This window comes from Entelurus aequoreus, linkage group LG04, assembly GCF_033978785.1.
Source record: "Entelurus aequoreus isolate RoL-2023_Sb linkage group LG04, RoL_Eaeq_v1.1, whole genome shotgun sequence".
NCBI lineage: Eukaryota > Metazoa > Chordata > Actinopteri > Syngnathiformes > Syngnathidae > Entelurus > Entelurus aequoreus.
Genome location: NC_084734.1, coordinates 43,937,840 through 43,952,768, shown reverse-complemented (window position 1 = coordinate 43,952,768; position 14,929 = coordinate 43,937,840). Strand labels below are relative to the sequence as shown.

Sequence of the window (14,929 nt, the reverse complement as noted above, 5' to 3'; positions counted from 1 at the left end):
TTGATTTTTTTTTTTTTTGTATTTCTTAAAAATGTACACCTTTTGTTTCCTGTAAGTGCATGCCATATTGCTCAATAACATGCAACTTTTCCCAATGTTCCCCCCCCCAGAAAGTAAGCCATTTATTTTTCTAAAAATAATGAAGCAAGACATTTATTCTGGAAAAAACAGACATATGCTACAAAATGGGCAGCGGTGGTTAGTGCTCATGCCTCACAGCAAGCAGGTTCTGGGTTCTGTGTGGAGTTTGCTTGTTCTCTCCGTTCCTCCCACCCCCAAAGACATGCACCTGCGGATAGGTTGATTGGCAACACTAAATGGGCCCTAGTGTGTGAATGTGAGTGTGAATGTTGTCTGTCTATCCGTGATGAGGTGGCGACTTGTCCAGGGTGTACCCCGCCTTTCGCCCAAATGCAGCTGGGATAGGCTCCAGCAACCCCCACGACTCTGAGAGGGACAAACGGTAGAAAATTAATGAATGAACGAATGAATGTCCCAAAACCAAGAAAAAAAAGCACAAAAGCCTCAGCAGCGTCGTAGCACTACCACAGTCATCCTAAGGGAGTCGCTGTCGTGCTGACGTAACGGTGTTGTAGCAGAGACGTCTAAAAGTGGGAGGAGCCTGGAGGCGACTGGCGTGTGTTCTTGCACATTCTGGCCAGGTTCACTAGTCTTCCTCAGCGCAGCTGCGACACTCTCAAGTCTCCCATCAGTCCCCTCTCCCCCCGCCGCTGCCCCGCAGAGCAGAGTGCCGAGCCCCCGGACGAACTCACCTTTAGTGACCCTGTCAGCGAGCCTCAAGCCCCGGACAATGCAACGCCAGCAGAATCAAAGCTTGACCGGATAAGGAGATTGTTGGAGCGGAGTAAAGGAAGGACGGACGCTGCTGTTGTTGGAGGTGGTGGTGGTTGGAGAGGGTAGCGAGCAGCCCCGGAAGGTAAGCCCACCTTTTGGTGCTTGTGTGTCGGCCACCAGGTTGGACGGCGGCCGGTCACTTGTCTTGACAAACAACAATGAATGAATTCATGGTTTAGATTTTTAAAACTGTTCAAGTGCTTAGCTATGCTTACAGCAAAATACTTCAATTAATATATGTTATTATTATTAGTTTATTTTAATGTGATAATGTGACAGCCCGACTTTAAAGCATCACTTATTAAAGTTCAATGCAATCTTTTATTGGTTGCATTTGCTTTGAATGTACATTAAGTACAGCAAATTGTTTTAGCCAAGCATTTACATAGTATTGTATTAGCATGTTTTACTGTAATGTAGTAGATGTAAACAATATTAAGTCTCACAAGTTCTGCTATTGTTAAGAAAATACCAATTTTTTAATATTGTTGTTGTACAGTATGGCACTGATATGAAGGAGTTGGTCAGAATATTAGAAACACCCTCCAGTATGATCAATACAAACAAGGGCAATAATAAAAAATAGTTATTTCTCCACACTAAAAATTAATATTTGTTAATTTGGTAGGACAAAACAGCAGCATGTTGTGTTTGTGTTGCCACTTCCTGATGATGCGGTCTAAATTTAGAGAGCGAGCGCAAGGCGTCACTTTGTTGGCAGTGATGGTATTATAATAATCTGAGCTCCATATTTAGCATGATTTATCAACCTATCACCCCCCCCCCCCCCCAACAAACACACGCACGTCTCCCTACAAGCACTAAAGGCCTGCCACCCCTGTCCACACACTGTACATACAGTATCTTTCTCGTCACTGACGATAATCCATCCGTCTGCGTTGGACATGATTTATGTTGACCGAGGGACCTGCTTTGGACACATTTGGAATCTACCAGGAGACACTTTGATCCTATTAGCCAAGACCCCATGTTGTTGTTTTCTGCAAATAACAATATGGCCGCTCCAGGCTTTGTTATTCTTTTTACTATTTATTAGTTATTTAACGTCATTATGCAAAAATGACATACATTTGCTACAAACATTTTGTACAGACCGAGCTCACGAACCAAGCAAGAATTCAACACACTTTGATGCAAATACGTTGTAAAGTGTGACTAAAAGAACATCTTTTGTAAGGAAGGAAGTAGCCAGTGAGCTAACACTTGCCAAACACAAATACAGTACATGAGTATTTTACTCTAAATTAGAATGTATTAATTGTTTCCCCTGACTCAAGAATGCTTATATTAGACTTTTATCTGTTTGATCAGAATGGTTTTTAGGTAATTTTATAAAATACTCACCAACAAGGAATCACAAATATGGCGCCTGGCGATTGTTTTCCACGCTGGTTTATTTGGAATCTTGTTGTCACTTGACTCAAGATTGGAAGCATTGCAGTCTCAGAACACACATGGTAGAAGTATTCCTGCTTAGTTAATTATTTTACGCCATTTTCCAAAAACCAGGAAGTTGCCCAGTCTGTGTTACAATGGAACCTGCTAGATAACTAAAAAAACGTACTGTACATACTTAAATTGTTGTCTCTTTCTGTTGCTTTAGTCAGACTGTAAGCGTTACCTCCGCCACTAAATGCAAATGGAGTCCTGTCTTGCGTCGTTAGCCTGCTAGCTTACATAAAGATTAACAAACACAAATATGTTTTTTGACGATTTTTGGTTGTTGTTGAATTTACAATAAAACCTTTTCCCCTGCAAAATGAGGAACGGTAAGGTCCTATTCATAAAAGTTTTTTTTACGTTGCTCCTTGTGAACCAAAAAATAGCGAGCTAGCATACACAAATCTTCTTCTGCATGATTTTTTCACTTGTTTTTTCGGTGTTTGTCCCATGACGGAACGTCCCTCCTGCCACAGAATGAAAATGGTAAAGTCTTGTCTGCCTAATCAGACATTTTTACATAATTTTCAATGAAAAAGTAGACTGCTAGCTAACAATACGTATTGACAAACAAAAATTTTCCACTTTACAAAATTGTTTTAATCTTTTTTTTGGTGTTTGACTCCTGATGGAAGCATCCCCCCTGCCACAGAATGCAAATCGTAAAATCATGTCTACCTTATTGGACAAGCTTTTTGGTAGAATAATTTATTTTTATTTTTGGTGTTTCATTCATGATGAAAGTCTCCCCCAACCCCATCCTAGAATGTAAATAGCGGAGCCCCATCCTTAATAGATATTTCTACTATACAAAATATATATTTTTTCCCACATATGCTCGATGAGTTTGTTATTTTGCATCTTGATTAAAGCGTCCCCCCGCCTCAAGATGCACATAGTAGAGTCTAGTTTGTTTTGTCAGAATCTTTGAAGCACAAAGTAGCCTGCTAGCTAAAACATATATTGACAAACAGATATACGGCACTACACACATTTTTAGCTTGTTTTAACTTAAGTAATTTAAATTTTTTGTCGTTTGCGTCTTTATTTAAGCTTCCCCCCGCTTCAGAACGTACACTGTATCACAGCGCTTCACTTTTTCCACATTTTATATTACAGCCTAAAATAAAATAAAACAGTTTGTCCTCATAATTCTACATACAATACCCCATAATGACAATGTGAATTTTAAATTTTTTTTAAATTTTTAAATTTGTATTAAAAATAAAATGGGATTTCTTGTTACTTTTTTTTTATAAATTAGCAAAAAAATTAGACAAAAATGTGTTTCACAATGTCATTATGGGCTATCGTGTGTAGAATTTTGAGGATGAACATTAATTTATTTCATTTTTGAATAAGGCTATAACAACAAAATATGGAAAAAGTCATGCGGTGTGAATACTTTCCGGATCCTCTGTAGATAGTAGAGTACCGTCTGTTTAATCCAAATTTAAAGGGGTCATATGAAATAATTTCATGTGAAGTCATCATTAAATAGCCCTGATATGTCAAAAGTCCTTAATAAACCATGGTCTTTTCGAATACCTTTATAACTGATAATGGTAGTTCTGCCGGGATATGCTTATTTCAAAATTAAATTTACAGCCCCAAAATATTGTTATTGTTTTCATTTCGATGCCTCGCCCTCCACCGTTTGACCAATTAAAAAGTCCTTGAGTGTGTCACATCCAGGTTGCCAGTTACGCACCGCCCTCTTCGTCGAGCTACTGCCACCGGTAAAGTTACTAAACATGTCAGACCTTAGTAAATCTAAAAAGTGTTGTTACGATTCTAAACTTATTCATGACAAGGTCATTAACAAAAGAAGGATTTGTATCGGGATGCTTTTGAAAGATGGAGACGATTGAAGGCGGGGAAGATTATTTAATCTGACACCAATAATGCTAAATGCCTCCTTGATAGGTAAATCAGGCATTTACGTTTTCTTATTACTTGTAATAAATGGAAATTGACATTTTGTATGTAAACTATATTGTCCAATACAGTCTATGATCTTGTCTAACAAAGCTAGTATGTCCCTGCAACGAATGCTAAGGAGCGAAGCACCATCACACTAGTGTAATACTTAGCATGCTAGCCCGGTCAATGACACATCGACATACAGGCTAACGGGGGAAATATATGCCTGTTAGCCTGTATGTCGATGTGTCATCCAACTGACAGGGCAACATATATTTTCGACAAATAAAACCTATGTGGATATGGGTAGTGTAAGTTCTTTCTTTCTCAATATGCCTATACGATGGGGAGATGCGTTCCAACATTCGCACGGCTAATTGCGGTTTCTGGTACTGTATGTGCATCAAACACATATGGCGTGGTATTTGCTTGGCACAATATAATGCATTACATGTAATGCTTTTCTACTTGGTGTATTGACATGGTAGTAGGGCTATATGATTTATGCGTAACGTGGGTTGTCTCATTGAATTGCACTCTCCATTAAAAGAGATGCAACATGGAGTTATGCTGATCGAAATGTGGCAGTAATTTTACTGTTGGCCTTGGCTTGCCATCAAAGTAGGCCTATGCGATTATATAATATATATTATTATACATATAATTATTTCGATGGTGGTCCTTGCAGTCAAACTAGACATTTTAGCAGGGTAATGTCAACAGTCTGTCCTGACTCCCGACGAAAATATTGCTGCGTAACTTTACAAATACATTTGGCTAATCGACATCAGTAAAATGTGGCATAATTACTTAGTAAACCATCTTGCAAGAAGCATAAACAAGAGAAACCTACAGCATAGGACTCGTCAATTGCCATTTGAAGTTCCTTGGTGTAGGAGTCGTATCTGGCAACCTCAGTCATGGAGAGTGGGAGGGGACTACAGAATTTTGACTGTAATTGCAGTACCATTTTTGGCCACATTACTACATATGGCACATTTTAATGTGTCATTTTTTCAAACAGGAAGTAGCATGCTTGCTAATCTTCTGACAGCTAAACCCCACAAAATAATTCCTCGCCTTTTTTTTTTTTTTAGAGTAATTGGTAAATCCACTGTATCCCTGCTGGCCCAGAATCCAAAATAGTACAATACAATCTTGCTTATGCTTACTGCGTGCTGTAAGTTGTGTTATGAACGATACGATTTATGTTAATGTTGTGTCTTGAACGGTACCCCGGTAGTTAACTGGGCACTAAAGAAACAAGGTAAGGATAATAGTCATGCTACTGCCACGTTCTCATGAAAGCGCACAACGCTGATTGCACAAACAGCATCATTGATTGCTGTTGTTGCTGTTGTTTGTCATAGTCGATTAAGAAGCAGAGTGTAAAACGTGAGCAGGACATGCAGATGAAAGGCAGAACGTGTGTTCATGGAGGAGGTTGTGCAATGCCGCCAGTTTGGCCTCAGGTTATGTGCTGTCGTTTAAAGAATGAAAATGAAAAGAGCCCGGAGAAACAAGGCAGGCGCCGCAGATCGCCAGTCAGGCTCTCAGTGTGACGCCAGCCTCCTAAAACACTGAGCTGTTTTCTTTCCTGTGTGTGACTGTGTGTGTGTACTCACTACAGTGTTTGTGTTTGCATCAGCGAGAAATGTCAACAAATATTAACATGCAGCTGCCGCCACAAGAGTGCTGCTTTCAATAGATGTACACCATAGAAACACACATCTTTATTTTTTATTTTGTTAAATTATTATTTAAATGTTTTTTCGGGCCACTTCATTAGGTACACAATCTAATGCTAATGTGAATGGAACTCAATTGAATGGAAACCCTTAAAATAAATATTTTTATAATATCAATTATAATCACAAATTATTTATTTAATTGAAATTAGATTTTTTCAAGTCAATTTATTTATTTGTATGTATCCCTTTCTATTTTGTATGCTGTGGGGCCCCATTACAGTCAGATCAATTAAAAAATGCTGTGACTCCTTCAATGTGCTCCCAAGATAAAATATAATTATAATACAGAAAAAGAAATATCAAAATATTCAAAATCCCCTTGATTTACCTTTTTTTTTTTTTTTTTTAGCTGTTCCATCAGGTGGACGTTATGAATGGAATACTGAATGTGTGAAAGTACACACACTATTCTGCTTCAGTCAGAATTATTCAAATTCAGAACAAATATTTACAATATAAAGATAAACTTTGTAAAATACATTAACCACGAACAATTATTGCAAAATATTTAGATATTATATTTTATTTTTGATGATTCTTTTCATTTTCAATATACTAATATTATGAAGTGTGTTATTTCCTTACTGTGGATATTTATATGCATTTATTTATCTTTTATTTTATTTTACAAAAATTTATTTTTTTATGTTATAAATGTATTTAAAGAAGTGGCCAAGGAATGGGCCGCTCTCAGGAGCTCAGTGATTTCCAGCGTGGAACTGTCATAGGATGCCACCTGTGCAACAGATCCAGTCGGGAAATTTCCTCGCTCCTAAATATTCCAAAGTCAACTGTCGGCTTTATTATAAGAAAATAGAAGAGTTTGGGAACAACAGCAACTCAGGCACCATGTGGTAGGCCACGTAAACTGTCACAGAGGGGTCAGCGGATGCTGAAGCGCATAGTGCAAAGAGGTCGCCCACTTTCTGCACAGTGTGACCTTCCAATTAGCCCTCGTACAGTACGCAGAGAGCTTCATGGAATGGGTTTCCATGGCCGAGTAGCTGCATCTAAGCCATACATCACCAAGTCTAATGCAAAGCGTGGGATGCAGTGGTGTAAAGCATGTCGCCACTGGACTCTAGAGCAGTGGAGACGTGTTCTCTGGAGTGATGAATCACGCTTTTCCATCTGGCAATGTGATGGACGACTCTGGGTTTGGAGGTTGCCAGGAGAACGCTACATTTCGGACTGCATTGTGCCAAGTGTGAAATTTGGTGGAGGAGAAATTAAGGTGTGGGGTTGTTTTTCAGGAGTTGGGCTTGGCCCCTTAGTTCCAGTGAAAGTAACTTTGAATGCTCCAGGATACCAAAACATTTTGGACAATTCCATGCTCCCAACTGTGTGGGAACAGTTTGGAGCGGGCTCCTTCCTCTTCCAACATGACTGTGCACAAAGCAAGGTTCATATAGAAATGGATGACGGAGTCTGGTGTGGATGAACTTGACTGGCCTGCACAGAGTCCTGACCTGAACCCGATAGAACACCTATGGGATGAATTAGAACGGAGACTGAGAGCCAAGCCTTCTCGACCAACATCAGTGTGTGACGTCACTAATGCGCTTGTGGAAGAATGGTGGAAAATTCCTATAAACACACTCCGCAACCTTGTGGACAGCCTTCACAGAAGAGTTGAAGCTGTAATAGCTGCGAAAGGTGGACCGACATCATATTGAACCCGATGGGTTAGGAATGGGATGGCACTTCAAGTTCATGTGAGTCTAGGCAGGTGGCCAAATACTTTTGGCAATAAAGTGTATTTTATTTTTGTTTGCTGGGTAAAAAATAAATTTGTGTTTTATTCATTGATTATTTGCTGTAAAGTAAATGAAGGCGTGATGCATTATTTCACTTAAGACATCTGATACGTTCTAACTGATTAACACAATACTTGACAAAAACAAAATAAAGCGCTTCAAAGGGTAGCATTGTTTTTCTCCCCCTCAAATCATGGTGCTAACGTGGCAAAAGCTTTGACTTATTAGCGAGTGAGTGACGCCAACGAGGTAGCATCATGGTCGGCCTGCACTTAGCTTAATTGCCACAAAGTGATCGTTTTAGCCGACGCCATTGATCAGCAAGCGTTGTCTGATGGTGGCCAGTGCTTATTAGTGCGTCAGGTGGAAGCAGCTGACGTGTGCAGCTTGCTAATATTGCTATGAAAGAAAGACGTTTTGATGGAAATTTGTTAATTTGGAGGAGGATACTCACTTTCTTGTGTGTAATAATGGGCCTTTTTTGCGCATAATTTAGTTATTAATCAAATAGTTCTGAACCAAATTAAGATGTTTCCGCCTTGGTGGAGGTATCCCTCTTCTTTCTTACATAACTGCAGTCTATTTGTAGCAGGAAAAGGTGGTTCTATGATGTCTAATTTGCATAATTGACTGAAGGAGAGACAAAAAGTGAGTAAAAAAAACATGAAAGGAAAAAATACAACAAATGTAATCAGTCCCTTGCAGTATTTTTTTGTTTTGTTTTGCACAGTGGCACCTTCTGCTCTTTAAGAGTGATTGTCCAATGTAACTAAACAAAAAATCTGAATTTGACTGATATTTTCCTGCTACGTCTTCTTATTCTCTGGCAGACCAGAGTCCTCATCTAAAGCAGTGGTCCCCAACCTTTTTGTAACTGTGGACCGGTCAAGGTTTTTTTTTGTCATAAAAAAATAGAATCGTGTGCTTACAGACTGTATCCCTGCAGACTGTATTGATCTATATTGATATATAATGTAGGAACCAGAAATATGTAAGTGAATGAGTATAAATGGGGGAAGGAGGTTTTTTGGGTTGGTGCACTAATTGTAAGTGTATCTTGTGTTTTTTATGTTGATTTAATAAAAAAATAAAAACATTTTTTTTTAAATTTCTTGTGCCTCCCGATGCCAATCGATCCACGGACCGGTACCGGGCTGCGGCCCGGTGGTTGGGGACCACTGATCTAAAGAGTTGTGAGGCTTTCTAAATAAAAATGGACGTACGATCAAATCCAGAAATCCAAGAACATTTCTGTTTTACTTGTTATTGTCCGCAGACTTGTGCATGGCTTGGCACACCCAAACCACGCCCCCTTATTAATAGCTACTTTCAATGTGATTTGCCTATGTGCTTCAGCTCGCCACGGTCTGACCAATCACGATTCAGTAGGAAGTGTCATTGCTGTGTCTTAGAGAACTGAAGGCAGGTAGATATAAACAAAATAAACGGTCGTGTCAGGAAGAAAGGTGAAGAAGAAGGTAGATGTGTGTGGGCAAAACTGACATGGGAAAATTAGTGTTACACCCCGCTTGAAAAAATAGTCACTACAATGATACGTAAACTTTATAAGTTGTAGGTGACTGATTACCCCAAATGTAAAATGATTTCTGTAACTTATAACAAAATATGTTTATACGGTTGTTCAGATGACAGTTTCATGTGGAACCCCTCCCACCCCTCCCAAAAAAAAAGAGACAATTGCGGTAGAAAATGGTTGTATGGATTTGTTTTAAATCTTTTACATGTAAACATGCCAGCAGATCACAAAAGATATGAAAAACATTGACTCTTGTTTGATTACTCAATTTATTAATAAGATACAGGAGAGCATCTTGCGGGAGCAGCCGTATACGTGACAGCAGCGGGTGGTCTGCCAAGGAGTCACATGATCACGTTTTGAAAGCAATAAGTGGCGAAATGATCGCATAGATACATTAATATGTCCCCACAAATATTTATATGAATATGAAGCATCAAAGGCATTGGTGAAAAAGTGAATTTTGAGTTTTTGCCTCAATCTTTTTTACATAGTTGAAATCTAATGTTGCTGAGCCTGAATGGCAGCAGCCTGTGGAAATGTGCGTACATCAGCTATGAAGTGGCCGTGAGGCAGCTCACATTTCCATGTCAACGTCAGTCTTAATACATCTCAACTTTGCCGTGAGCAAACAACAGGTTTATGTGCGTATGCAAGCTTGTTACGTGATCCCTGGTGTGTTAAGAAGCGGAGTTATGATGACATCTACTGTACAGAGTTGTAACGACCAGCTACATTCACACACAGTCCCATTATAATGTGTTAATGAGCGAGCACAAACAGGTAGAGCCACAAATAAATAATTGTATGAGAAACACTGTAATAAACTTTCTGTAATAAAAATTTGACTATTTTGCATTTGGTCAGTTGGCCTGCTTACCACTAGCTTTTGGGTTCCACTCCTTAATGTTCTAGGCATATCTCTGTGAATTATTTGTGAGAACTATTCAAATATTCAGCATCTCATGGTCACATGATTTGTTACAGAACACTAGATTTAGGATTGTGTATGTTAAGGGCGGGGGGGCGGTGTCGAAATGAGAGTATCCCCAGGGGGGCGACTTAAGCCTGTTAGCCCATCAGGATGGCGCGGCATGGAGGAAGGAGGGCTGGAAAAAACATGTCCGCCCCCCTGCAGCGCCGCCTCATCTAATACGATGTTATTCCAACTGTCGATCATTCATCATTTAAACATTTAAATGCTTGTCGGACTTGTACAGACTTGGTGTCACAACAATTTATGTCTTTTGCGGGGAGGGCCTTTTAAGTCGCACAGAAACTGAGACCATACCAGACCTCAGTGGACATATTGTTACTGTAGTGTCCTTTAGCTCCCCTTAGTGGTAGTTGTTGCCATCTGTTAGCGTGTAAAACGTGTCGATCTTGCATGCTCGTCAGTAGGGCTGTTCCAATCCGATATTGATGTCGGTCCAATATCAGCAAAAAAATAAGCTAATGTCCGATACTAGCAATCCTGCAGCGCGTTTACTTGTGCAAAGCTGGTTAATATTAAAATGTCATCCAATATGCATACAAGGTTGGCCTTGAAGTCATTTACAAAAAGTAAAAATGGTTGCTATAAGCTACGAGGAGCTAGCAGCTACACAATAGCTTAGCACACAATAGCACATAAGGTAGACATATGTAATCAATGTCCCTAATTGAACAATACTGCAGTCTAAAACAGTGCATATGACAGCATATGTCTGTCATAAGATTAGTGTTTTTCATAACTACCAATGTTCTCGGAGTAATTTTACTTTATCAAACCTTTGCTAACATTTCCACACTACAAAATAATACTAGGTTTGTGCTGATAATAGGGGTGTAACGGTACGTGTATTTGTATTGAACCGTTTCGGTACGGGGTTCCGGTTCGGTTCGGAGGTGTACCGAACGAGTTTCCACACGGACATATTAAGTAGCGTAACGCACGTTGTGTAAACAGTGCACACCGAGGCACAACAATTTAAAATGCCAGACATTTGAGGTATTTAAGAAACTCCGCCCTGACAGCTCCGCAAAAGAGGACATGTCCGGTGAAAAGAGGACATATGGTCAGTCTATCGTAGCCCGTTAGCTGCTAGCATGCCGCTAACGTCATGCCTCAAATGTCCGGCATTTTGAGTTAGGGTTGCGTGTATTTTCAATGTAAGTTCAGGGTTAAGAAGGGGTTAAGAACAAAACAAATTGTGCGCGCAGCAGCATTCGTGAGGGAGGGGCGGAGACAGAGAAAGCGAGAAAGTTATGACAAACGCGCATGCGTTGCCAGGCTCTGCTTTTTATCCATAGATTTATCAGATTTAATTTTTTATTATCTATAGCAGGGGTGTCAAAAGTGTGCACCGGAGGCCATTTGCGGCCCACAGCTAATGTTTTAAAGGCCCACGGCACATTCTAAAAATACTATTGAAATAAACAAAAACATAACAAAAGTGAAATAAAAAAGCTTAAAGGTTAAATGTAATTTAGAAAAAGTTGCAATGTTGACTAATAAAACAAAGCTGTTTTTTTTTCTTTCAAACTGTCATTGCTCAAAACATAATATTGAATCAAAATCAATGTTATTATAAATAAATAAATATATTATTTATTTATTTATTTAATGTTATTATGAATTATTGACCTATCCAAGGTTCCGATTACTTCACATAAAATATTCCACTAAGAAAAATATTTTTGGTGGAAGATTTTGCAAATTTGGTAAATAAATAACCCAAAAATGTATATTTTGTCGTTTTCTTACTTTACCGAAAATGAACCGAACATTGACCTCTAAACCGAGGTACGTACCGAACCAGAATGTTTGTGTACCGTTACACCCCTAGTTGATATTGTATCAGCCAATATCGGTACACTGCTACTTGTTAGCATAAATAGATAAACTCAAGACAGTTAAACTTGATCAATGCCATATGGCAAACTCATTTTAAGGAAATATTAACGTTGTGTATTTTATCTCCAGGTTGTCGTCTCTTTCAATCATTCACTCGTCCTCGGCGAGTGTAAATAGTCGTAAGCTACACGTCTGATTTGCATCCTACCAGCGGAGCAGGGCGGAGAGCGGCGTCTCTCGACTTAAGAGGATACATGAATCATATTTGCTCGAGAAGGCGTGCGTGTGCATTCTTAATAGCGTCTTATTTACAACCTGTGTGCGCACGTTTTAGCTAGCTCAGTGAAATATTGGCGGCGTCCCAGCCGAGCCGACGGCGTGTTGATTAATTAATGCTGGCGGCTGATTTAAATACCTGCAGCACAAAGCACCAGGTCATTAATTGTTGTTAGTGATTACTTCAAGAGCGGCTGGATGCTAATGACAAATCAAAACAGGCTGCTTGTTGTTTAGTTCCATGACTGTTTGACCTGCTGTAATAAACATACAGGACAAAAATAATTGTCTTTTACATCACAGAATAAAATTGCTGCGCTATGAAAAGCCTCTATCTCCACTTTTTTTCATGCACTCCTCAAAGAAAACTTGGATATGGAATTTTTAAATTGTATTTAAGTATGTTTCTTTTATTAAAATACTCCATAAATCTCAGGTTGTGTTTAGGGTAAATCTGCAGTCTTCTCCTTTTCAGGGGTCAGGGGTCAGGTGTCATGGGTCGGCTCAAGACGCCTTAAAGTCGGAAGGTGTTGGGATGACTTTAACAAAAAACATGCAGTCCAGTTAAGCTAAAACTGCTGCTATGGCAACATCCAAGTCATCGTTTACATCGGAACATGCCAAAGCCACGCCTCTGTCTCAAGGAAAGATGCTGATTGGTCCGCTCAACTTCTCATAACAAATGTGCGTCACTCGCCAAAAATACTGTTAGTACAGTACTCACGTGTGTTTTCGTTTACCTTCGCTAAAGATGTTTTTAATTGTCTCCCGTTTTTTTAAACTCCTATGGGGCGGGGATGCATGATCAGTATCATAATTTAGAACCCGCTTTGAAAAATTGTGCTCTGTGAAACATGCTCATTGTAGCCATCATTCCTGACTTCTTCATTTTGATGAACACAAATTGTTATATTTATTTTTGTTTTGTAGGTTAAAGTGCTTTATATATTATGCTCCTGAGTTAATATTGCTGATCAATTTGAATGTATCATTATTTATTTATTTATTTTATAAAACATTTTTTTAAGTATCAAATGGTACAAGTTGGTCAAAAAATGTTTATAGGTTAAATAAGCATATATATATTTTTTTATTTCAGGCAAATTGATGTACTTTAAATCTTTTCTCTTACAGTCTAAAAAAGTTTTAAGTTGTTTTAAGTTGATTACAATTTCCTTTTTCTTTGTGTTATATTTAATGTTAAAAAGGATACAATGTGATACAGAGGTGTACTTCTAACAATTTTGTAGACAAATTATACTATTTATGGTCGTGGCGGAGAGTGGGATAGAAATGTTTTTTTCTTCCTAGGGGGGCTTAACAGAAAGTAATTGAAAAGCACTATTTTATGGCAATATACATATTATTTGAGGGTACACAAAAAAAATACTCTTTGTGGAAACTTTTGTTTGGACAGATTTAGAAAAAAGATGCTGTCCAATTACGATAAAACTGCTACAGATGGCAAAATTTGTACCAATCGTTTTGAGGGTTGCAAAAAAAACTTTTTTCTGTAAACTTTTGTTCGGACAGGTTTTGTTCTGTTCCGATAAAACTTAAGCTTCCCTTGTGATTTGTCATAGAACAGCCTAACTGTTTATTGGTATTGTCGTCAAAATACAAAGTTGTTATACAAACCCCGTTTCCATATGAGTTGGGAAATTGTGTTAGATGTAAATATAAACAGAATACAATGATTTGCAAATCATTTTCAACCCATATTCAGTTGAATATGCTACAAAGACAAAATATGTGATGTTCAATCTGATAAACATTTTTTTTTTGTGTGCAAATAATCATTAACTTTAGAATTTCATGCCAGCAACACGTGACAAAGAAGTTGGGAAAGGTGGCAATAAATACTGATAAAGTTGAGGAATGCTCATCAAACACTTATTTGGAACATCCCACAGGTGAACAGGCAAATTGGGAACAGGTGGGTGCCATGATTGGGTATAAAAGTAGATTCCATGAAATGCTCAGTCATTCACAAACAAGGATGGGGCGAGGGTCATCACTTTGTCAACAAATGTGTGAGCAAATTGTTGAACAGTTTAAGAAAAACCTTTCTCAACCAGTTTAGGGATTTCACCATCTACGGTCCGTAATATCATCAAAGGGTTCAGAGAATCTGGAGAAATCCTGCACGTAAGCAGCTAAGCCTGTGACCTTCGATCCCTCAGGCTGTACTGCATCAACAAGCGACATCCGCGTGTAAAGGATATCACCACATGGGCTCAGGAACACTTCAGAAACCCACTGTCAGTAACTATAGTTGGTCGCTACATCTGTAAGTGCAAGTTAACACTCTCCTATGCAAGGCGAAAAAAACGTTGATCAACAACACCCAGAAACGCCGTCGGCTTCGCTGGGCCTGAGCTCATCTAAGATGGACTGATACAAAGTGGAAAAGTGTTCTGTGGTCTGACGAGTCCACATTTCAAATTGTTTTTGGAAACTGTGGACGTCGTGTCCTCCGGACCAAAGAGGAAAATAACTATCCGGATTGTTATAGGCGCAAAGTTGAAAAGCC

At 38.9% G+C, this 14,929-nt stretch overlaps 1 protein-coding gene across 1 annotated transcript in view; it reads left to right on the top strand.

Moving 5' to 3' along the window:
• Positions 1–626: 626 nt before the first annotated feature.
• LOC133648655 (kelch-like protein 29) overlaps positions 627–14,929 on the top strand; it is a 575,830-nt gene continuing 561,527 nt past the window's right edge. Inside the window, exon 1 of the mRNA XM_062044945.1 lies at positions 627–937. The gene's annotated coding sequence lies outside the window, so the exon portion shown is untranslated. The remainder of the gene's footprint in view (positions 938–14,929) is intronic.